Genomic DNA, 25,794 nt, shown 5'->3' with positions numbered 1-25,794 from the left:
AAACAAGGTGTTTTAAAAGAAATTGAAAGCAGTCCATGTAATTCACCGATTATGGGAATTAAAAAGCCAAACGGAACTTTCAGGATTGTTCAAGACCTGAGAAAGGTTAATCAAATTGTTGTTCCATGTTGCCCAGTTGTACCAAACCCAGCGATAATTCTATATCAGATTACGCATGATGCAGAATGGTATACAGTTATAGACCTTTGTAATGCATTCTTTACTGTTCCATTGCATCCAGAAAGCCAACAAATCTTTGCGTTCAGGTTCCAAGAGCGTATCTTAGCATGGTGTCGTATCCCTCAAGGGTATACAGAGAGTCCATCTATTTTTAATCAGTTGGTAAAGAAATCCTTGGAAAACTTTGATTTATCTGGAAAATCAACATTAGTGCTGTATATTGATGATCTCCTTGTGGCTGCAATAACACAAGATAACTGCGTTACAGATACCATTACTCTTTTGAATCATTTGGCAGATGAGGGACATAAAGGGGCCGATTCCGATCCGGTAAAATAATCCGCCGTACGATTCGTATTCGTAGCCGAATCCGTACGAATGGGAAACTACCGTCCGACCTGCGAATTATGATCCATTTCCGTCAATTGCCGTACGAATATCAGCAAACCGTACGAACCACAGTCCATGAACCGTACGAATTAGCATCGGAAATCCTACCGTACGATTTGTAAACATGCCGTACAACCACACTAGTACGATCCTGTACGGAAAGCCTGTCCGCGAATTGTACGGGCCAAAGTATTCACGCATGAAGAATGATTCGAACGAGATTATTCGCCTCACAGCAAGCGGCATCAACACATACCACCCGTGTACCCCTCGATGAAGCGTACGCGAACCCCCCCACCCGCCAACGGCCCGTACAAGTCACCCGCATGCACAAGTACGACACGCACACCCCCCCATCAAGCCTACGCGAACCTCCCCACCCGCCAACGGCCCGTACAAGTCACCCGCACGCACAAGTACGACACGCACACCCCCCCCATCAAGCCTATGCAAACCCCCCCACCCGCCAATGGCCCGTACAAGTCACCCGCACGCACAAGTACGACACGCACCCCCCCCGATCAAGCCTACACGAACCCCCCCACCCGCCAACGGCCCGTACAAGTCACCCGCATGCACAAGTACGACACGCACACCCCCCCCATCAAGCCTACGCGAACCCCCCCACCCGCCACCGGCCCGTACAAGTCACCCGCATGCACAAGTACGACACGCACCCCCCCACACACACACTGTAATGCTGGGCACTGCTGGGCACTGCTGGGGGTCTTAGCCACACACACACTCTAATGCTGGGCACTGCTGGGGGTCTTAGCCACACACACTCTAATGCTGGGCACTGCTGGGCACTGCTGGGGGTCTTAGCCACACACACACTGTAATGCTGGGCACTGCTGGGGGTCTTAGCCACACACACCCTATGCTGCTGGGCACTGCTGGGTGTGTTTTCTACACACCTCTTACACTTACACTGACATAGCAGACGTATGTCCCACACGTCTCACTGTTACACAGGTGATATGCGGTAGTGTACCGTACCCCGAGGTCGATGACGTAGGTGCGGCACGTCTCTGTATTACACTGGTGATGTGCGGTGGCATACCGTGCCCCGAGGTCGATGACGTAGGTGCGGCACGTCTCTGTATTACACTGGTGATGTGCGGTGGCGTACCGTACCCCGAGGTCGATGACGTAGGTGCGGCACGTCTCTGTATTACACTGGTGATGTGCGGTGGCGTACCGTGCCCCGAGGTCGATGACGTAGATGCGGCACGTTTCTGTATTACACTGGTGATGTGCGGTGGCGTACCATACCCCGAGGTCGATGACGTAGGTGCGGCACGTCTCTGTATTACACTGGTGATGTGCGGTGGCGTACCGTACCCGAGGTCGTTGACGTAGGTGCGACACGTCTCTGTATTACACTGGTGATGTGCGGTGGCGTAGCGTGCCCCGAGGTCGATGACGTAGGTGCGGCACATCTCTGTATTACACTGGTGATGTGCGGTGGCGTACCTTACCCCGAGGTCGATGACGTAGGTGCGGCACATCTCTGTATTACACTGGTGATATGTGGGAGTGTGTGGTGCAACGTACCCAGACATTACAGTCATGCAATGGAGATGTGCGCGTGTGGCACCACGTACAGGTATTTTGGACTTCGTTGTACTCACTGTCTGCGCCGTCGTCGGTTTCTATGTACGAGGTGGTGGCCGTACAGGATTGGGATGACACGGACGATGGCGTTCATGTCTTGCTTGTCGCGTACCGGGGTGCGGTTCGTGCCGGACTCTGGTTTTACGGTAGTTTTGAGCTCTCGTAGCAAAAGAGCCGTACGGAGTGTGTTCAGAAAAGGGGGTGGTGATGAACAGAGTGTCTGAATTAAGCAGACCACTCTTACCCAGTCCAAAGATCAGGGCTTGATCCATCATCGTTATTTATCTCACTGCCCCATCCCAGCTCAGAACCTGGCTATATGCAAATTGGTCTGTCCCTGGCCCAGTGCATCATGGGAACAGGGCAGACCAAACTACCAAGCCAATTCTTCACCAGAAAGGAGACAAGCTACCGGGGACCGGTTTCTGGCATTTCAGCCTCTTCGGCCCGGCTTGCTTGAATCCTGATGGAGCAGTGAGAAAGGGACTCATGTCTGAGTATACCCTGCCACACCTATAGTGGCCAAAAACGATTCAGAAAAGGGGGTGGTGATGAACAGAGTGTCTGAATTAAGCAGACCACTCTTACCCAGTCCAAAGATCAGGGCTTGATCCATCACCGTTATTTATCTCACTGCCCCATCCCAGCTCAGAACCTGGCTATATGCAAATTGGTCTGTCCCTGGCCCAGTGCATCATGGGAACAGGGCAGACCAAACTACCAAGCCAATTCTTCACCAGAAAGGAGACAAGCTACCGGGGACCGGTTTCTGGCATTTCAGCCTCTTCGGCCCGGCTTGCTTGAATCCTGATGGAGCAGTGAGAAAGGGACTCATGTCTGAGTATACCCTGCCACACCTATAGTGGCCAAAAACGATTCAGAAAAGGGGGTGGTGATGAACAGAGTGTCTGAATTAAGCAGACCACTCTTACCCAGTCCAAAGATCAGGGCTTGATCCATCACCGTTATTTATCTCACTGCCCCATCCCAGCTCAGAACCTGGCTATATGCAAATTGGTCTGTCCCTGGCCCAGTGCATCATGGGAACAGGGCAGACCAAACTACCAAGCCAATTCTTCACCAGAAAGGAGACAAGCTACCGGGGACCGGTTTCTGGCATTTCAGCCTCTTCGGCCCGGCTTGCTTGAATCCTGATGGAGCAGTGAGAAAGGGACTCATGTCTGAGTATACCCTGCCACACCTATAGTGGCCAAAAACGATTCAGAAAAGGGGGTGGTGATGAACAGAGTGTCTGAATTAAGCAGACCACTCTTACCCAGTCCAAAGATCAGGGCTTGATCCATCACCGTTATTTATCTCACTGCCCCATCCCAGCTCAGAACCTGGCTATATGCAAATTGGTCTGTCCCTGGCCCAGTGCATCATGGGAACAGGGCAGACCAAACTACCAAGCCAATTCTTCACCAGAAAGGAGACAAGCTACCGGGGACCGGTTTCTGGCATTTCAGCCTCTTCGGCCCGGCTTGCTTGAATCCTGATGGAGCAGTGAGAAAGGGACTCATGTCTGAGTATACCCTGCCACACCTATAGTGGCCAAAAACGATTCAGAAAAGGGGGTGGTGATGAACAGAGTGTCTGAATTAAGCAGACCACTCTTACCCAGTCCAAAGATCAGGGCTTGATCCATCACCGTTATTTATCTCACTGCCCCATCCCAGCTCAGAACCTGGCTATATGCAAATTGGTCTGTCCCTGGCCCAGTGCATCATGGGAACAGGGCAGACCAAACTACCAAGCCAATTCTTCACCAGAAAGGAGACAAGCTACCGGGGACCGGTTTCTGGCATTTCAGCCTCTTCGGCCCGGCTTGCTTGAATCCTGATGGAGCAGTGAGAAAGGGACTCATGTCTGAGTATACCCTGCCACACCTATAGTGGCCAAAAACGATTCAGAAAAGGGGGTGGTGATGAACAGAGTGTCTGAATTAAGCAGACCACTCTTACCCAGTCCAAAGATCAGGGCTTGATCCATCACCGTTATTTATCTCACTGCCCCATCCCAGCTCAGAACCTGGCTATATGCCAATTGGTCTGTCCCTGGCCCAGGGCATCATGGGAACAGGGCAGACCAAACTACCAAGCCAATTCTTCACCAGAAAGGAGACAAGCTACCGGGGACCGGTTTCTGGCATTTCAGCCTCTTCGGCCCGGCTTGCTTGAATCCTGATGGAGCAGTGAGAAAGGGACTCATGTCTGAGTATACCCTGCCACACCTATAGTGGCCAAAAACGATTCAGAAAAGGGGGTGGTGATGAACAGAGTGTCTGAATTAAGCAGACCACTCTTACCCAGTCCAAAGATCAGGGCTTGATCCATCACCGTTATTTATCTCACTGCCCCATCCCAGCTCAGAACCTGGCTATATGCAAATTGGTCTGTCCCTGGCCCAGTGCATCATGGGAACAGGGCAGACCAAACTACCAAGCCAATTCTTCACCAGAAAGGAGACAAGCTACCGGGGACCGGTTTCTGGCATTTCAGCCTCTTCGGCCCGGCTTGCTTGAATCCTGATGGAGCAGTGAGAAAGGGACTCATGTCTGAGTATACCCTGCCACACCTATAGTGGCCAAAAACGATTCAGAAAAGGGGGTGGTGATGAACAGAGTGTCTGAATTAAGCAGACCACTCTTACCCAGTCCAAAGATCAGGGCTTGATCCATCACCGTTATTTATCTCACTGCCCCATCCCAGCTCAGAACCTGGCTATATGCAAATTGGTCTGTCCCTGGCCCAGTGCATCATGGGAACAGGGCAGACCAAACTACCAAGCCAATTCTTCACCAGAAAGGAGACAAGCTACCGGGGACCGGTTTCTGGCATTTCAGCCTCTTCGGCCCGGCTTGCTTGAATCCTGATGGAGCAGTGAGAAAGGGACTCATGTCTGAGTATACCCTGCCACACCTATAGTGGCCAAAAACGATTCAGAAAAGGGGGTGGTGATGAACAGAGTGTCTGAATTAAGCAGACCACTCTTACCCAGTCCAAAGATCAGGGCTTGATCCATCACCGTTATTTATCTCACTGCCCCATCCCAGCTCAGAACCTGGCTATATGCAAATTGGTCTGTCCCTGGCCCAGTGCATCATGGGAACAGGGCAGACCAAACTACCAAGCCAATTCTTCACCAGAAAGGAGACAAGCTACCGGGGACCGGTTTCTGGCATTTCCGCCTCTTCGGCCCGGCTTGCTTGAATCCTGATGGAGCAGTGAGAAAGGGACTCATGTCTGAGTATACCCTGCCACACCTATAGTGGCCAAAAACGATTCAGAAAAGGGGGTGGTGATGAACAGAGTGTCTGAATTAAGCAGACCACTCTTACCCAGTCCAAAGATCAGGGCTTGATCCATCACCGTTATTTATCTCACTGCCCCATCCCAGCTCAGAACCTGGCTATATGCAAATTGGTCTGTCCCTGGCCCAGTGCATCATGGGAACAGGGCAGACCAAACTACCAAGACAATTCTTCACCAGAAAGGAGACAAGCTACCGGGGACCGGTTTCTGGCATTTCAGCCTCTTCGGCCCGGCTTGCTTGAATCCTGATGGAGCAGTGAGAAAGGGACTCATGTCTGAGTATACCCTGCCACACCTATAGTGGCCAAAAACGATTCAGAAAAGGGGGTGGTGATGAACAGAGTGTCTGAATTAAGCAGACCACTCTTACCCAGTCCAAAGATCAGGGCTTGATCCATCACCGTTATTTATCTCACTGCCCCATCCCAGCTCAGAACCTGGCTATATGCAAATTGGTCTGTCCCTGGCCCAGTGCATCATGGGAACAGGGCAGACCAAACTACCAAGCCAATTCTTCACCAGAAAGGAGACAAGCTACCGGTGATCGGTTTCTGGCATTTCAGCCTCTTCGGCCCGGCTTGCTTGAATCCTGATGGAGCAGTGAGAAAGGGACTCATGTCTGAGTATACCCTGCCACACCTATAGTGGCCAAAAACGATTCAGAAAAGGGGGTGGTGATGAACAGAGTGTCTGAATTAAGCAGACCACTCTTACCCAGTCCAAAGATCAGGGCTTGATCCATCACCGTTATTTATCTCACTGCCCCATCCCAGCTCAGAACCTGGCTATATGCAAATTGGTCTGTCCCTGGCCCAGTGCATCATGGGAACAGGGCAGACCAAACTACCAAGCCAATTCTTCACCAGAAAGGAGACAAGCTACCGGGGGCCGGTTTCTGGCATTTCAGCCTCTTCGGCCCGGCTTGCTTGAATCCTGATGGAGCAGTGAGAAAGGGACTCATGTCTGAGTATACCCTGCCACACCTATAGTGGCCAAAAACGATTCAGAAAAGGGGGTGGTGGTGAACAGAGTGTCTGAATTAAGCAGACCACTCTTACCCAGTCCAAAGATCAGGGCTTGATCCATCACCGTTATTTATCTCACTGCCCCATCCCAGCTCAGAACCTGGCTATATGCAAATTGGTCTGTCCCAGGCCCAGTGCATCATGGGAACAGGGCAGACCAAACTACCAAGCCAATTCTTCACCAGAAAGGAGACGAACTACCGGGGACCGGTTTCTGGCATTTCAGCCTCTTCGGCCCGGCTTGCTTGAATCCTGATGGAGCAGTGAGAAAGGGACTCATGTCTGAGTATACCCTGCCACACCTATAGTGGCCAAAAACGATTCAGAAAAGGGGGTGGTGATGAACAGAGTGTCTGAATTAAGCAGACCACTCTTACCCAGTCCAAAGATCAGGGCTTGATCCATCACCGTTATTTATCTCACTGCCCCATCCCAGCTCAGAACCTGGCTATATGCAAATTGGTCTGTCCCTGGCCCAGTGCATCATGGGAACAGGGCAGACCAAACTACCAAGCCAATTCTTCACCAGAAAGGAGACAAGCTACCGGGGGCCGGTTTCTGGCATTTCAGCCTCTTCGGCCCGGCTTGCTTGAATCCTGATGGAGCAGTGAGAAAGGGACTCATGTCTGAGTATACCCTGCCACACCTATAGTGGCCAAAAACGATTCAGAAAAGGGGGTGGTGATGAACAGAGTGTCTGAATTAAGCAGACCACTCTTACCCAGTCCAAAGATCAGGGCTTGATCCATCACCGTTATTTATCTCACTGCCCCATCCCAGCTCAGAACCTGGCTATATGCAAATTGGTCTGTCCCTGGCCCAGTGCATCATGGGAACAGGGCAGACCAAACTACCAAGCCAATTCTTCACCAGAAAGGAGACAAGCTACCGGGGACCGGTTTCTGGCATTTCAGCCTCTTCGGCCCGGCTTGCTTGAATCCTGATGGAGCAGTGAGAAAGGGACTCATGTCTGAGTATACCCTGCCACACCTATAGTGGCCAAAAACGATTCAGAAAAGGGGGTGGTGATGAACAGAGTGTCTGAATTAAGCAGACCACTCTTACCCAGTCCAAAGATCAGGGCTTGATCCATCACCGTTATTTATCTCACTGCCCCATCCCAGCTCAGAACCTGGCTATATGCAAATTGGTCTGTCCCTGGCCCAGTGCATCATGGGAACAGGGCAGACCAAACTACCAAGCCAATTCTTCACCAGAAAGGAGACAAGCTACCGGGGACCGGTTTCTGGCATTTCAGCCTCTTCGGCCCGGCTTGCTTGAATCCTGATGGAGCAGTGAGAAAGGGACTCATGTCTGAGTATACCCTGCCACACCTATAGTGGCCAAAAACGATTCAGAAAAGGGGGTGGTGATGAACAGAGTGTCTGAATTAAGCAGACCACTCTTACCCAGTCCAAAGATCAGGGCTTGATCCATCACCGTTATTTATCTCACTGCCCCATCCCAGCTCAGAACCTGGCTATATGCAAATTGGTCTGTCCCTGGCCCAGTGCATCATGGGAACAGGGCAGACCAAACTACCAAGCCAATTCTTCACCAGAAAGGAGACAAGCTACCGGGGACCGGTTTCTGGCATTTCAGCCTCTTCGGCCCGGCTTGCTTGAATCCTGATGGAGCAGTGAGAAAGGGACTCATGTCTGAGTATACCCTGCCACACCTATAGTGGCCAAAAACGATTCAGAAAAGGGGGTGGTGATGAACAGAGTGTCTGAATTAAGCAGACCACTCTTACCCAGTCCAAAGATCAGGGCTTGATCCATCACCGTTATTTATCTCACTGCCCCATCCCAGCTCAGAACCTGGCTATATGCAAATTGGTCTGTCCCTGGCCCAGTGCATCATGGGAACAGGGCAGACCAAACTACCAAGCCAATTCTTCACCAGAAAGGAGACAAGCTACCGAGGGCCGGTTTCTGGCATTTCAGCCTCTTCGGCCCGGCTTGCTTGAATCCTGATGGAGCAGTGAGAAAGGGACTCATGTCTGAGTATACCCTGCCACGCCTATAGTGGCCAAAAATGATTCAGAAAAGGGGGTGGTGATGAACAGAGTGTCTGAATTAAGCAGACCACTCTTACCCAGTCCAAAGATCAGGGCTTGATCCATCACCGTTATTTATCTCACTGCCCCATCCCAGCTCAGAACCTGGCTATATGCAAATTGGTCTGTCCCTGGCCCAGTGCATCATGGGAACAGGGCAGACCAAACTACCAAGCCAATTCTTCACCAGAAAGGAGACAAGCTACCGGGGACCGGTTTCTGGCATTTCAGCCTCTTCGGCCCGGCTTGCTTGAATCCTGATGGAGCAGTGAGAAAGGGACTCATGTCTGAGTATACCCTGCCACACCTATAGTGGCCAAAAACGATTCAGAAAAGGGGGTGGTGATGAACAGAGTGTCTGAATTAAGCAGACCACTCTTACCCAGTCCAAAGATCAGGGCTTGATCCATCACCGTTATTTATCTCACTGCCCCATCCCAGCTCAGAACCTGGCTATATGCAAATTGGTCTGTCCCTGGCCCAGTGCATCATGGGAACAGGGCAGACCAAACTACCAAGCCAATTCTTCACCAGAAAGGAGACAAGCTACCGGTGATCGGTTTCTGGCATTTCAGCCTCTTCGGCCCGGCTTGCTTGAATCCTGATGGAGCAGTGAGAAAGGGACTCATGTCTGAGTATACCCTGCCACACCTATAGTGGCCAAAAACGATTCAGAAAAGGGGGTGGGGATGAACAGAGTGTCTGAATTAAGCAGACCACTCTTACCCAGTCCAAAGATCAGGGCTTGATCCATCACCGTTATTTATCTCACTGCCCCATCCCAGCTCAGAACCTGGCTATATGCAAATTGGTCTGTCCCTGGCCCAGTGCATCATGGGAACAGGGCAGACCAAACTACCAAGCCAATTCTTCACCAGAAAGGAGACAAGCTACCGGGGACCGGTTTCTGGCATTTCAGCCTCTTCGGCCCGGCTTGCTTGAATCCTGATGGAGCAGTGAGAAAGGGACTCATGTCTGAGTATACCCTGCCACACCTATAGTGGCCAAAAACGATTCAGAAAAGGGGGTGGTGATGAACAGAGTGTCTGAATTAAGCAGACCACTCTTACCCAGTCCAAAGATCAGGGCTTGATCCATCACCGTTATTTATCTCACTGCCCCATCCCAGCTCAGAACCTGGCTATATGCAAATTGGTCTGTCCCTGGCCCAGTGCATCATGGGAACAGGGCAGACCAAACTACCAAGCCAATTCTTCACCAGAAAGGAGACAAGCTACCGGTGATCGGTTTCTGGCATTTCAGCCTCTTCGGCCCGGCTTGCTTGAATCCTGATGGAGCAGTGAGAAAGGGACTCATGTCTGAGTATACCCTGCCACACCTATAGTGGCCAAAAACGATTCAGAAAAGGGGGTGGTGATGAACAGAGTGTCTGAATTAAGCAGACCACTCTTACCCAGTCCAAAGATCAGGGCTTGATCCATCACCGTTATTTATCTCACTGCCCCATCCCAGCTCAGAACCTGGCTATATGCAAATTGGTCTGTCCCTGGCCCAGTGCATCATGGGAACAGGGCAGACCAAACTACCAAGCCAATTCTTCACCAGAAAGGAGACAAGCTACCGGGGACCGGTTTCTGGCATTTCAGCCTCTTCGGCCCGGCTTGCTTGAATCCTGATGGAGCAGTGAGAAAGGGACTCATGTCTGAGTATACCCTGCCACACCTATAGTGGCCAAAAACGATTCAGAAAAGGGGGTGGTGATGAACAGAGTGTCTGAATTAAGCAGACCACTCTTACCCAGTCCAAAGATCAGGGCTTGATCCATCACCGTTATTTATCTCACTGCCCCATCCCAGCTCAGAACCTGGCTATATGCAAATTGGTCTGTCCCTGGCCCAGTGCATCATGGGAACAGGGCAGACCAAACTACCAAGCCAATTCTTCACCAGAAAGGAGACAAGCTACCGGGGACCGGTTTCTGGCATTTCAGCCTCTTCGGCCCGGCTTGCTTGAATCCTGATGGAGCAGTGAGAAAGGGACTCATGTCTGAGTATACCCTGCCACACCTATAGTGGCCAAAAACGATTCAGAAAAGGGGGTGGTGATGAACAGAGTGTCTGAATTAAGCAGACCACTCTTACCCAGTCCAAAGATCAGGGCTTGATCCATCACCGTTATTTATCTCACTGCCCCATCCCAGCTCAGAACCTGGCTATATGCAAATTGGTCTGTCCCTGGCCCAGTGCATCATGGGAACAGGGCAGACCAAACTACCAAGCCAATTCTTCACCAGAAAGGAGACAAGCTACCGAGGGCCGGTTTCTGGCATTTCAGCCTCTTCGGCCCGGCTTGCTTGAATCCTGATGGAGCAGTGAGAAAGGGACTCATGTCTGAGTATACCCTGCCACGCCTATAGTGGCCAAAAACGATTCAGAAAAGGGGGTGGTGATGAACAGAGTGTCTGAATTAAGCAGACCACTCTTACCCAGTCCAAAGATCAGGGCTTGATCCATCACCGTTATTTATCTCACTGCCCCATCCCAGCTCAGAACCTGGCTATATGCAAATTGGTCTGTCCCTGGCCCAGTGCATCATGGGAACAGGGCAGACCAAACTACCAAGCCAATTCTTCACCAGAAAGGAGACAAGCTACCGGGGACCGGTTTCTGGCATTTCAGCCTCTTCGGCCCGGCTTGCTTGAATCCTGATGGAGCAGTGAGAAAGGGACTCATGTCTGAGTATACCCTGCCACACCTATAGTGGCCAAAAATGATTCAGAAAAGGGGGTGGTGATGAACAGAGTGTCTGAATTAAGCAGACCACTCTTACCCAGTCCAAAGATCAGGGCTTGATCCATCACCGTTATTTATCTCACTGCCCCATCCCAGCTCAGAACCTGGCTATATGCAAATTGGTCTGTCCCTGGCCCAGTGCATCATGGGAACAGGGCAGACCAAACTACCAAGCCAATTCTTCACCAGAAAGGAGACAAGCTACCGGGGACCGGTTTCTGGCATTTCAGCCTCTTCGGCCCGGCTTGCTTGAATCCTGATGGAGCAGTGAGAAAGGGACTCATGTCTGAGTATACCCTGCCACACCTATAGTGGCCAAAAACGATTCAGAAAAGGGGGTGGTGATGAACAGAGTGTCTGAATTAAGCAGACCACTCTTACCCAGTCCAAAGATCAGGGCTTGATCCATCACCGTTATTTATCTCACTGCCCCATCCCAGCTCAGAACCTGGCTATATGCAAATTGGTCTGTCCCTGGCCCAGTGCATCATGGGAACAGGGCAGACCAAACTACCAAGCCAATTCTTCACCAGAAAGGAGACAAGCTACCGGGGACCGGTTTCTGGCATTTCAGCCTCTTCGGCCCGGCTTGCTTGAATCCTGATGGAGCAGTGAGAAAGGGACTCATGTCTGAGTATACCCTGCCACACCTATAGTGGCCAAAAACGATTCAGAAAAGGGGGTGGTGATGAACAGAGTGTCTGAATTAAGCAGACCACTCTTACCCAGTCCAAAGATCAGGGCTTGATCCATCACCGTTATTTATCTCACTGCCCCATCCCAGCTCAGAACCTGGCTATATGCAAATTGGTCTGTCCCTGGCCCAGTGCATCATGGGAACAGGGCAGACCAAACTACCAAGCCAATTCTTCACCAGAAAGGAGACAAGCTACCGGGGACCGGTTTCTGGCATTTCAGCCTCTTCGGCCCGGCTTGCTTGAATCCTGATGGAGCAGTGAGAAAGGGCTGCTGGGCACTGCTGGGTGTGTTTTCTACACACCTCTTACACTTACACTGATATAGCAGACGTATGTCCCACACGTCTCACTGTTACACAGGTGATATGCGGTAGTGTACCGTACCCCGAGGTCGATGACGTAGGTGCGGCACGTCTCTGTATTACACTGGTGATGTGCGGTGGCGTACCGTGCCCCGAGGTCGATGACGTAGATGCGGCACGTTTCTGTATTACACTGGTGATGTGCGGTGGCGTACCATACCCCGAGGTCGATGACGTAGGTGCGGCACGTCTCTGTATTACACTGGTGATGTGCGGTGGCGTACCGTACCCCGAGGTCGATGACGTAGGTGCGACACGTCTCTGTATTACACTGGTGATGTGCGGTGGCGTAGCGTGCCCCGAGGTCGATGACGTAGGTGCGGCACATCTCTGTATTACACTGGTGATGTGCGGTGGCGTACCGTACCCCGAGGTCGATGACGTAGGAGCGGCACATCTCTGTATTACACTGGTGATATGCGGGAGTGTGTGGTGCAACGTACCCAGACTTTACAGTCATGCAATGGAGATGTGCGCGTGTGGCACCACGTACAGGTATTTTGGACTTCGTTGTACTCACTGTCTGCGCCGTCGTCGGTTTCTATGTACGAGGTGGTGGCCGTACAGGATTGGGATGACACGGACGATGGCGTTCATGTCTTGCTTGTCGCGTACCGGGGTGCGGTTCGTGCCGGACTCTGGTTTTACGGTAGTTTTGAGCTCTCGTAGCAAAAGAGCCGTACGGAGTGTGTTCAACACGGATCGTACTTCCTGGTTCGGAAGACGCGGTCTATTTACGTTCGGACGTAGCGTGGAGCGTCAGCCGACTGCAAATCATATGGACTTTAGATTTGTACAGCGTGTTTTACGAGGCGTACGTAGTGACGCTTTTGGTTGGGATCGTACTTGCTGATTCGTACGGGGGCACTTACGGATACGAATCGTACGGGGAAAAACGCTCCGAATGGCAATTCGGAGCGCTTTTTACCGGATCGGAATCGACCCCAAAGTGTCTCCTGCAAAATTACAGTTTTGCAAACAAGAAGTAAAATATCTTGGTCACAGACTCACAAAAGGAATTAGGCAAGTGACAATTGAGAGAATAAAAATGATTCAGGGAATGCAACCTCCAAAAACACAGAGACAGGTCAGAATGTTTCTAGGAATGGTAGGTTACTGTCGTCAATGGATTAGTGGATGTTCAGTAATTGCAAAGCCATTGCAGAGACTAACAAAAGCAGATATAAAAGACCCGATTATCCTAACAGAAACTGAGCTAGAAGCTTTTGAACAGTTAAAAAGAAGTTTGTGTGAAGCTCCAGCATTGGGAATGCCAGATTATGAAAAGGAATTTGAGCTGTATTGCAGTGAAAGGGAAGGATGTGCATTATCAGTCCTGATTCAAAGACATGGAAAACTGAGAAAGCCAATAGCATATTTCTCAGCTGTTCTTGATCCTGTTGCAAAAGCATTACCAGGCTGCTTAAAAGCAGTAGCTGCAACAAGTGTAAGTCTGGAACAGAGTGAAGAGATTATAATGGGATTTCCTGTAAAAGTATATGTGCCCCATTCAGTTGAAATTCTCCTCACTAGAAGCAAAACACAGTGTTTGACAAGTAACAGGCTAACGAAATATGAAAAAGTTATTCTGGGATCAGATAACGTTTCGATTGCGAGATGTGTGAATTTAAATCCTTCTACATTATTACCTGATGGTACTGTAACAGAAATCAGAAATGAAAATGATATTGATCATGAATGCTTGGATGTTTTAGAATATTGCACCAAACCTAGGCAGGACTTTAAAGATGTCCCTTTAGCTTAATCAGATTTTGTTTATTTTGTTGATGGTTCTTGCTTAAGAACAGATGAAGGTGTTCTGAGCGCAGCATACTCTGTCTGCACAGTTGCGGATGTAGTTGAAGCCTCTTGTCTCAAAGGAATTCGTTCAGCTCAAGTGGCAGAATTGATTGCTTTGATTCGAGCATGTGAAAGAGCAAAAGAGTTAAAAGTTACCATACTGACTGATAGTCAGTATGGATATGGCGTAGTCCATGACTATGGCCAGCTCTGGTCTCAAAGAGGTTATTTAACTTCTGTGGGAACTCCTATCAGGAATGCAAAATTGATCAAAAGGCTGATCGATGGTATTCAGCTACCAGAGAAAATTGCTGTGGTAAAGTGCACAGCTCACAAGAAAGGTGATGATTACATGACAAAAGGAAATGCATATGCTGATGAAATTGCTAAATTCTGCGCAAAGAAAAATATGTCCATTAATCGGGAAAAAGACAATGAACATGTTTTGAACTCACTTATGCTAACATCTGTAGTTGAGACATGGCAAGGAGTTAAAGATTTACAAGATGAGGCAGATGATGAGGAAAAAGACACATGGTTAAAAGCAGGTTGCAGACAGCGAGAAGAAGATGAGATTTGGGTTTACAAAGATGACAGACCAGTAATGCCAGATTGCATGATTGCTGACATGGCCCGAATGTATCATGGTCCAGGACATTTAGGAAGAGATTCAATGATTAGGTTGTTTAGGCAGACATGGTACAATCCAAAATTTAGACTGATTGCAGAATCTTTTTGTCAGAGATGCTTGATCTGCCAGCAGATCAATCCAAACAGAAAAACAGTTGTGAGTATGGGAACCATAGGACGGGAGGGTGGTCCTTTTACCAGATTACAAATGGATTTCATTGACATGCCACCTCATAACAAGTTGAGATATGTCCTGGTGATAATTTGTCTGTTTTCGAGATGGGTGGAAGCGTTCTCAACACATCACAATGATTCAGTTACTGCTTTTAAGAGAAATCATACCTAGGTATGGATTTCCGGTGACGGTCGAGACTGATCGTGGCACACATTTTGAAAACAGATTGTTACAATTGATTTGCGAAGCACTGGACATAAAACAAAAGCTACACTGTGCTTACAGACCAGAAGCATCAGGTGTTGTTGAACAAGTGAATGGCACAATAAAGAATAGAATAGCTAAAATGTATCTCGCTACAGGAATGAAGTGGACAGATGCACTTCCACTTGTTTTGATGTCTTTGAGAAGTACTCCAGATAGAAAAACAGGTTTGAGCCCCCATGAGATTCTCATGGGCAGAGTCATGAGACAAGCATTTGTTCCAGTTGACAAACTATTGAGCATTAATGATAGCGTCATATTGGAATACTGCAAGAATCTATCTGACGTGGTAACTTCTGTGTTCCATCAGGTGGGAACTGAAGTGATTACAAAGGAGAAGGAACAAGCTCATGATCTGTTACCCGGAGACTGGGTGAGAACAAAAGTACACCGAAGAAGAAACTGCCTAGTACCCAGGTGGCAGAAGGCAAGACAGGTGATACTTGTCACAACAAATGCAGTAAAGTGTAGAGGATTGAAGAGATGGATTCATGCTAGTCACACCATTCGTGTGCCACCACCTGAAAATCCTGACGAAGGCGACACAACAGCTGATTCAGACTCTGAAGAAGAACCTGAAAGAAATCCAGATTCTGAAGATCGACAAGAAAGTCGACATCTGGAATTTCAAATGCGAATGAGGCATTGAATGAAGAAATTGAAGAGATTGTGATACAAGACTCTGAAAATGATGAAGAACTGCTAGATCAAGAAGCAGAAAAGGAGTCTGAACAAGAAGTAAATCAAGATCAGGAGAGTATTGAAAAGCAGATTGGAAGCTCTGGAAGAAGGAACGAAAATTCTGATACTGGTGGATTTTTTAAATTTTTTTAAAACCTTTATTGTACAGAGAAGGCTCACAAATACGGGCCTACAACCCAGCGCGCCGGCCACCACAAGTAAGGAACATAGTCAACAGTATAGAAACGCATACAGAATGTCACAACAAATCATACAGGAAATAAGGGCTAAAAGCCATACAGCAACCAGCAGGGGCAGGATACGAGAAGGTTGATTTTCTAATATAGTAACGGGTATGACAGGATAATAACAGGTAGGAAGTCTCGGAGGGCTGTGGTGGGCCGCGAACAATCCGCGGTAGAAGATACAGGATAACTCAATAATGACAAACACATATCGGTAAAAGCAGAACAGGAGTCTCGCCAGAAAAACAGTGGCAACCGCCGTTCAGCGCCCACCCACCACAACAAGAACGTATCATATCAAACAGATTCAAAAAAAGCTTATCAAATAAAGCCCTCCGTCACACAACCCAGGGAATAAGGGAGAAACCCCCCCACGAAAGGGGGGAGGAAGGGAGGAAAAAGAGGGAGAAGGGGACAAAAGGCGAAAGGAAGAACGCCACCTCAAGCACGCGCCCCATGGCAAGCGGGCCGGAAACCACAAATCGGTATACAGAACCAGTAGTAACCGGAGCAAAATTACGTAGTGAGCCAAAGTCACAGTAAGACCAAACGGCTAGTGCATCAAAAATGACCCACCCAGGGGGACACATGCCGAGACCGCGTCCCGAAAAAGAGGACACACAAGAGCCATAGAACCAAAAAAGTAAGAAAAATGAGGGGAGAAAAAACCCCAAAGAAATGACAGACCCCCCCCCCCCCCACCCCCGCAAGCCCACCCTGCACCCCTGCAGAAGGCTATGGCCTACCCCCCAGCAGCGTGCCTGTCGCCCTAATCAGAACCCGAAATGTAGAAGAGCTAAAGCAAGATGGAACCATAAAGACAAAAAAAGGGGGGAAAAGAAGGAATAAAGGAGGAAAGAACACGGGAGAGGGCCATAAAACAGAATCATAGGCTCCCACCCTCCCGTCCGAAACATCAGCGTCCACGGGAAGACAAAGATTCTAAGGATACAGTCCAGGAATACGACAAAAATCCGACATGGTCATACCGTACCAACCGATCATCCAACCATTACAAGGCAACAGTCCACAAAGGCAAGATCGTCTCATCCCTGTCCTTGTTTTTCCAAATCTGTAGCAGTCCGCCTCACGAAGAACCAGACCACGAGGAACAGGAGGCAAAGAACAGGGAGGTCAAACTTCAATCCGCAGAAGATGTTTCGTATACAACTCGGATGATCCGGAACAGTCAGAAACCATAGTACACAATGCAGGCACAGTTCCGAAGATGATCTGAGGAAAGCCGACCCAGCGGAGTCTGCACAGGATCTACGTTCGGCCATTCGAGGAGATGAAGAACAGGGAGAACCATCAAGACCGGCCCGGACGGGGCCCGGCCCACCGATCCACAGCACAGGAGAGGACACATCACGATGGAGGGCAGCGGAACTCCGCATATCCGCAGAAACGGCAGCCACCGGGTCCATAATTTCCAGGATAGTTCCAGCCGCACCCAGCAGCGACGTAGCCGCACACGCCAGGGGGGGCTCAAACGGCCCAGCGAAACAAGCCTCCTCCAGGTTAACAGCGGGTGCGGCCACAGGAGTACCCCAGGAGCGCAGGGCGGCGAGGATGTCGGCAAGTGTAGGAACACCTTTACAGTATCCGGCTTCTGTGCCACGTCGTGGACCACCGCCGCCCATCTCGGCCCGGCTGAGATATACAGTGTCGGCCGCCATCTTGGAAGCCCGGCGGGGTCGCAGCGATCCTCGACCCCCGACCGGGCCGCAGCAAGGCAAACGGAATTCAGTCAACCACCAGCAGAGGCACGTCCAGAGCAGGAAGGGGGGCCACCAGAAGAAGGAGGATCGCCGGCCCCCCAATGCCACCGGCCCCGTTCTCCGAGTCCGGGCGGAGGCACTCAAAATGGCCGGACCGGAGAACAAAGGGGGGGACAAGCCACATTTACGGTCAGCCCCGTCAAAAGAAGGCAGCGCCTCCACCCCAGGCCGCGGGACCGCCTGATCAGGCCAGAAAGCCGCAACCGGCCTCTCTGCACAACCGCCTCGTCGGCCGAGCCCACTGCGCCATCAAGGGCCGGCCGCAGCGTAGCGCCCTGTCCGGGCGCCGCCGAGGAGACTCCGGCCAGTCCGCTCCGGAGGCCCCGAAGCAAGCGAAGGCACAGCTCCGGAACCACGGCACCCAGAGACAACCGGAACAGACGGTAAGTGCCTATATATCGCCGTAGATCCACAGCGTAGCAGAAATTGTCTTCCCGGGGCAGGATAAAAGCAGGATTTATGGTTCGAACAGGAAAGTAGACGGAGCCGAGCTAAAGCGCGGCCATCTCGGACGCGAGCTTGGCTCCTCCCCCGATACTGGTGGATTGAAAGTAATTGAAGAAGAAGAAGACAAATTACCAAGTACCAGCTATAAGGATGATGTTCCTAACGGAGTGAAGCTGCCGAGTAAAGAAGTACCTGAATCTAGAGCTGATATCACAGAAAGGGAAACTGATGAAAGTGATGATGAATCCAAAGTGAAAAGATCAAGAAAAAGAGCTTGGAGAGTAGAGTGTAATCCTACTGAGCCAAAGAAGAAATTATCAAGAAAAGGATATAATTGGCCTGATGAATATGAATGCCTAAAATTGTAATTAGTGAACAGAGCAAAAGAGCAGGTTAATGAATCTCAAGTCAGAAAGGAGAATCAGATAAGAAAAATCAAGCAGGAAAGAAAATAGACGTGATTAGCAGTAGAGCAAAGAGAATGATAAAACCTAATCAGAAGTATAAGTCACCTGAGTGGACGTATATAATCATCCCACTAGTAGTGGAAGTGAATAGCAGTAGTCAAGAAGATTTAGATGACACAAGTGATAATGATTGATTTTGTTTTTACACAAGGTTGAAATTTGTATTTGGCACAAGGCTGAAGAAATTGTGTTAGGTGACACAAGGTCGAAGAAATTGTGTTAGCTGGAAAAACACATTGATGTAAGACGTAAGGTCGAAGAAAAACTGTTAGAAAGTAGGGTTTTCTTTTTTAAAAAAAAATTTTAAACAGGGGGGTGTATATTTAGTGATTTTTAATTTTTGATTTTTTTTTAAGGTTCTTGTTTCATAGTAAAGATGCCTTCTACTAATAGCAACTCGAGATGCTCTATTTTAAGAAGATGTTGCAAAATGTCTTCTACAAGATAGATCTGTTGGTGATTTTTCTAGTAATACCTTTTCAAGACTTTTATCTGAATATGTTAAGGTGATGGATGTGAAAGATTGTTACATTTGTGTGAAACTACCTGCTTCTGTTTCGGAAGGGGTTACCTATAACATGCTTCCTCTTACTTATGGCATCACTTGTAGCATAATAGCTAGTCTGTTTTATCGAACAGGTCATTTAGAGTATTATTACTCTAACTACGATGAGATTTTTGCTAATCTAAAGGTTGACAATAGTCTGAATAAACTGAAACATGCTAAACAGATGAGGGAATTTTTCATAGTAACTAATGAACTTACTTATGAGTATGCTTTTAGAAACAATCTAACATGTAAATTGAGGTCGGAAGAGAAATATTTCTTAAACATGGTTGAAGAGAGAAGAGCAATTTACAAACGAAACGAGATGCTGAAACAAACCAAATCTAAGTTTTGGCAGATTGAGGATGAAAAGGTCAAAGGTAGAACTGAGAATGTTGCTATTCACATACATAAACCTGTTAGTGGAAAGTTTTGTATTAGAAGAGATAACACATTGATCGACAATTACTTTGTAGGTGCTAGTCAATGTGAAGATACTTATCAAATCTTAGGCGGATGGGGATTTAAGGGAGGCAAAGATCCAATTTTTCCTGGAATTTATTTTGTATGTGGGAATAAAGCTTATTACAATCTCCCAGACCACTGGTATGGGACTTGCTACGTTGGTTTAGTTTTTTTCCAAAAAATGTCCATGTAGATAGAAATGCAAAATGTTCATTTGAAATTAGTAATCATCTGAGCAGATTCAGAAGGGAAAGTTTTTCAGAAATTTTAGGTGACATATTTGGTGCAGTAATACCTATGGTGGGTATAACCTTGAATGCAATCAAAATTAGAAAAATGTCTACAATTGTTGACAGATTGTCTACTGATACTGCTAGTGGATTCCAATTAGTTAATACAGAACGTATTGCCATGAGATCAATGGTAATGCAGAACCGTCTTGCTTTAGACATTCTGCTAGCTAAAGAGGGAGGAGTCTGTGGAATTTTGCATGTCCAGCATTGCTGTACATATATCCCAGACAAGAGCCAGAACATAGAATTGCATATTGAGAATATTACAGAATTACATGCTGAGGTAGAACTTTTAGAAGATGAAGATTTTTCAGAACGTTTGAGCAAAAGATTTGCAGCAATCAAAAACTGGTTTCAAGAGATTGGTAGCTCAATTTTAGGCAAAATACTGTGTCCTTTAATTGTCATAGTCTTTGTGATACTTTTGTTAAAAATTAGTTGCATGATACACAAGAGAAAGAAATATCTAAGGAAAAAGAAAAGAATTTACAAACTAAGAAAAGAACAGGAGAAAGAAATAGAATTAGAAGAGTTCCGTAGAACACAATATGAGAGTTACAAACAAACAGCAGAATCAAAAGTTTAGAAATACTAATACTGTGAATGTCCAAAACATGTTCAAGGGTTGAAAATTTTTGCTACAAATTTTGGGTGTAGTTTCGTGATTTTGAAATCACTAGATGAGGGAGTTGATGGAGCGAGGTACTGAATGAAATTTCGTTCAAACTCGCAAAGTTAAACTTCCATAAAAACTGTAACCGTATTAACAAGCATGAGATGAAAAGTATTAATCAACTTAGTTTTAAAAATGCATCTACACATAAACACGAGGGAGTAACTTATATGCTCAATTCTCTATTTAATAATGTTTTGTGTTTGTTTGAATAATAGTTTCCGAGAGAGAGGCCTAAGGCCTGTGTTAAAGATGGCGTTTAGAATCCTGTCCAGAGAAGAGCCTTGCACAGAAGTGGAAACTTTTACCACATGGACAGTTTTGTCAGGAAAAGCAGTTTTATTAAGTTGTGCTAAACGTGCTCTTGGAGAGACAGATTCAAGTACAGGAAGCGGCAAGATTGCCAAGCCAAGGAAGTCACGAACAGTAACTCGAGTGAAATGTTTCATTTTCAAGGAAGCTAAAAGTCACAAAAGCTAAGGACAATAGAGCTTAAGAAAAGCTCGATTTTGGATTGAAAATGGTGATGACACAATATGAACTGACAGAAGTCAAGCAATGAGAACTCTGGATTGCAAAGAAAAGTGTACAATTTTGAGGAGATTAGTTAGTTAGAAAGGTATAAAACCTGGCCTCATGGGCAGGAGGGTGCTTCTCGCTTTCCGATTCCTGAAGGACGTGACGTGCTGTTGGACTCTTTGGCGCACGTAAGGACAGCAGTCTTTAATGATTATTCTTTTTAGATGAAGCAAGTTTTAGACAGGGAAAATAGAATTTAGGGAATGGAAACTGTTATTTGCTTTAATTCATGCTAACTGATTTGCCTTTGAAATGTCAGTCTAATAAGTCCGTTTTTTAATAAAATTCAGCTTTCATATTGCTAATAAATAAAGATTTATAATCGAAAATGCTCTTTCTTTGAATAATAAAGTAAATAAAAATTAGATTTTGAAACGACAAGCTGGTCTTGTTTATTCATGGTCTAGTTACCATCAGTTGATCCTATCGCCTTAAGTGACTTAATTTGATGATAAATGTTTAAAACCATGGTAAAAAATGATATACTGCAGTTGTATATAAATATGTAAATAGTTTAGTGAATAGTTTAGATTAATTAGGTCACATGATTCAGTCGCTCAAAAATTGTCTCGTTGGTTTATGGGCATTGGTAAGTGATTTATGATTAATGGTGAGTATTGTGGAGATAGGTAGCATTGGTGAGACAGTTTTTCATTAGGAGCGCTGGATCAGCACTGTCTGCACTAACACAAACTCAAGGGAGACTAAGTGCCCCATTGGATACTTCTCAGCTACTCTTGATCCGGTGGCAGCAGCGTTGCCTGGTTGTCTCAGAGTCGTTGCATTGGTGAGGCTTAGTATTCAGCACACTGAGGGGATAGTGATGGGTTACCCCCTTTTTGTGTTGGTTTACCACTCCATTGAGATCCTTATGACCTGTACCCAAACACAACATTTGACAAACAGGCACCTAATCGCTATGAAAGAATCCATTTTGGCAGCAGAAAATGTTTCCATTAGGAGATGTAACAAACTGTACCCTACCTTTTCTATTGCTGACCCCAGAGGGGAATGATGACGGTGAGTTTGATCATCAGTGTGCTAGCATTACCGAGTTGTGCCCAAAATGAAGGCCCGACATACTGGATGTACCCCTTCCCGAATCTGACCATGCCTCTTTTGTTGGCGGGTACTGTTTGAGACACCAACGTGGCACTTTAAGAGCTGCTTTTGCTGTGTGTAGGTTAAGCCATGTAACGTCTGCACAAGTAGCTGAACTGATTGACACCTGGACACCTAGCTTGCCACTTGCCTATGATCTCCTGTCCCTGATTGTTCCAGGCTGATCCGGTGACATCGCAGCTGCCCGGGTTTTTCTGCTGGGGTTTTCCCACTCACCGTTCTTCCTGCCAACAGAAGCCCGCCTACCCCAGGACCTACTTAAGGCAGGTGGCAGTGCGACCATGCAGTGGACGCGTGCATTGGGCGCGCCGCTGGTGCGACAAAGGAATGCCCGTCTGTACCTGCACAATGACCAGCGCCACAACCCCTGGCCCTCCCGCCCTGACGATACACCATCGCTGAGCTCTACACCCTCGGTACCGCAGCAAACATAACATAACATAACACGTGTATTTGTAAAGCACACGTTCACCAAGAGGTCTCTTGGCGCTGAATAACACATGTTCATTGTTACCCAACTCAATGGTACTCATTTTATCGACCTCAGATGGATGAAAGGTTGAGTGGACCGCCGGGATTTGAACCTGTGACCATGAGGTCGAACACAGGCCCCTGCAATGGACGCATTAGTCCACTGAGCCACCAGACCCAGCCACAAACACTGCCACCACCCGAGACACGGTAGGACCTGTTACCTGCACCCACTGCCACTGAACACATACCAGCCACTGACCAGCCCCACACCCCACACCACACACCACAGATCCCTTCTGAACAAAAACACCAACTTGCATGCGTCCTTCTCAACACATGCTCACGATGCAAGCATTCTAATTGAATTATGGAACCTCATCGCCACCCTCACTCCCGACATTGTCTTCCTCACTGAGACCTGGCTCAAGCTCACATCCGCCCCAGACATTGCCGCAGCAATCCCAGACAGATATAAAATCACTCACCAGGACCGTACCAACAAGCAGGGAGGAGAAACAGCCATCATGCACAAAGAGGCCAGGGAGTGCACCACCACCACCAACGACACCACCCCCCCCATGAAACATCACAACTTCAAGCTCCACACGGATGACAAGACAGCCATCAGAGACACCCTCTCATACCGATCTCCAGGCCAGCGCTTCAGCTTCTGCAACACCATTGCAGACTTCATTGCGCCCCTAGCCTTAGATTCCAAGGACTACATCTTTCTCGGTGACCAAAATGTTGACATCAACGACCCCAAAGATAAAAACACCGTACACCTCCTCAACAGTATGAGCAGCCTCGGATTGACCAAGATCATTCATGACCCTACATACACCGCAGGACACACGCTGGACTCAATTTTCACCTCCAGCAACCACTTCAAATACAGCTATGTCACAGAACTCACATGGACCGATCACTCCATCGCCCATTTCAGCATCATCCAATGCCCCCCACCACAGGTGGAAGAAATCTCAGGGCCCGATTCACAAAAGTAGTCTGAGACAAAATCCCAACTTTACGACTTTCAGTATTCACAAAGGCATTTAGGAGTAGGAAAAGTTAGGATTTTGTCTCAGTTAAACTTAAGTTTTGGTCTTAAGTCAAACTTAAGTAAAACTTAAGTTTAACTGAGACAAAATCCTAACTTTACTACTCCTAAATGCCCTTTCTGAATACCGAAAGTCGTAAAGTAAGGATTTTGTCTCAGTTAAACTTAAGTTTTGGTCTTAAGTTTAACTGAGACAAAATCCTAACTTTTCTACTCCTAAAACCCTGCCTCATGTTCTCTTGCACATAGTGTGCTACCTCTACGCAGGGCACCCAATCTGTAGATCTCGGTTGAATAATGTTCTTGGGGTCAAAAAGAAGATTTTTATTGGTTGGACCCTCCAATCCCAAATAGTGCGTTTTCCGTTTGAGTTTGGACGCTGGGTGCAGTTTCTCCTGAGCTTATCTGAATCTGAAGTATCCTGCAAGGAAGGGGAAGACTCCTCGGCCCCACCTGTGGTAGAAATGGAGGAGGTACCTAGAGTACCCGATACATAGGAGCTTCCATAACCATAGTCTTTAAGGACCATAGATGCCACCTGCGGCAGGACTTCTGCAGAAAAATTGAAGGAAGACACCTCTTGGGCAAAGCCCTGATTGGCCAACTGCACATCTTTAACTAAGAATTCCCCTAACGGACCTCCCAACACATGTCTGCCATAATTATTTAAGGGTTGGGTAAATGTCTGCAAGGCCTTAACCAATGCCCTGTTCACAGAGTCCTGTACGTGTGAATCCAAGGCCCCCACAAGTTGCTCCTCCGCATGGTACTCGTAAGGCAACTCCTCACTCTGAGCATATTCAGTATAATCATCTACCTCCTCCACGAAGTACGCCATCTTGGTAATGGAGGGATGGAAGAGATTCAGGGGGACAGTATGCCCAGGGGTGATCAATTGTGAAACCGACACAGGCCTAGAGCCTCAAGTAAGCAAGCCTGGATTTAACAAATAAAATACAGCACCAGCCTGCTCAACAGTTCAAATGTGAAGGCAGCCACTCCAAACTCTCCTAGGGCAGTGCCCTTTATCGTTTTTGCGCTTCGATGGTCATTCCATGGAATGGGGAAAGATCTGCTTGTGCAGTACAGTGCGAGGAGCCGATCGGAATGTAATTATATCTGAACGCTGCTCGCGCATGCTCGAGCCAGACAGAAGCATGGTACACTTAACTCACTGCTGCAGTAGCAAAGAAATAGGAAGGACTTAAGCGTCACAATGTTATATACCCTGAGGGGTGAATGATGATTGGTGGAGAGAAGGCGGGCTTTGCCTTCTGGTTTATGTAGTTTAAAATCGTATTGGTTGTTCTAATTGCCTCAGCAAAAAAAGAGAAGCATAACCCTCGCCTCCGTTCCTGACATAGTATCTCTGCTGAAAGCAATAACCCACTTATCCATTTACATAAAATAAAAATCTGACATCTGCGTGTAATTTAATTTAAAACTGGGACTAGACAAAACACAGATCTCTCCAGCAAATACTTTAACCTCCAGAGTTAATTTACCATTATTATTATTATTCCCAGAGATTTCGTTGGCACATAAAGATCCCTGCAGCAGGTGCTTTAACCACATAAGATATCTGAACATACAGACTTTGAAACTAATTAAGCAAAACAGATTTACTGCCATGCTTCTCCTTGTTGCCAATGTCGTTGTGGCAGAGTTTTAAAAAATAAATGTAGAAGGTGAG

The sequence above is a fragment of the Lissotriton helveticus genome, chromosome 6 (assembly GCF_964261635.1).
Source record: "Lissotriton helveticus chromosome 6, aLisHel1.1, whole genome shotgun sequence".
In the NCBI taxonomy this organism is placed as follows: domain Eukaryota; kingdom Metazoa; phylum Chordata; class Amphibia; order Caudata; family Salamandridae; genus Lissotriton; species Lissotriton helveticus.
This window is presented reverse-complemented; position numbering follows the sequence as displayed.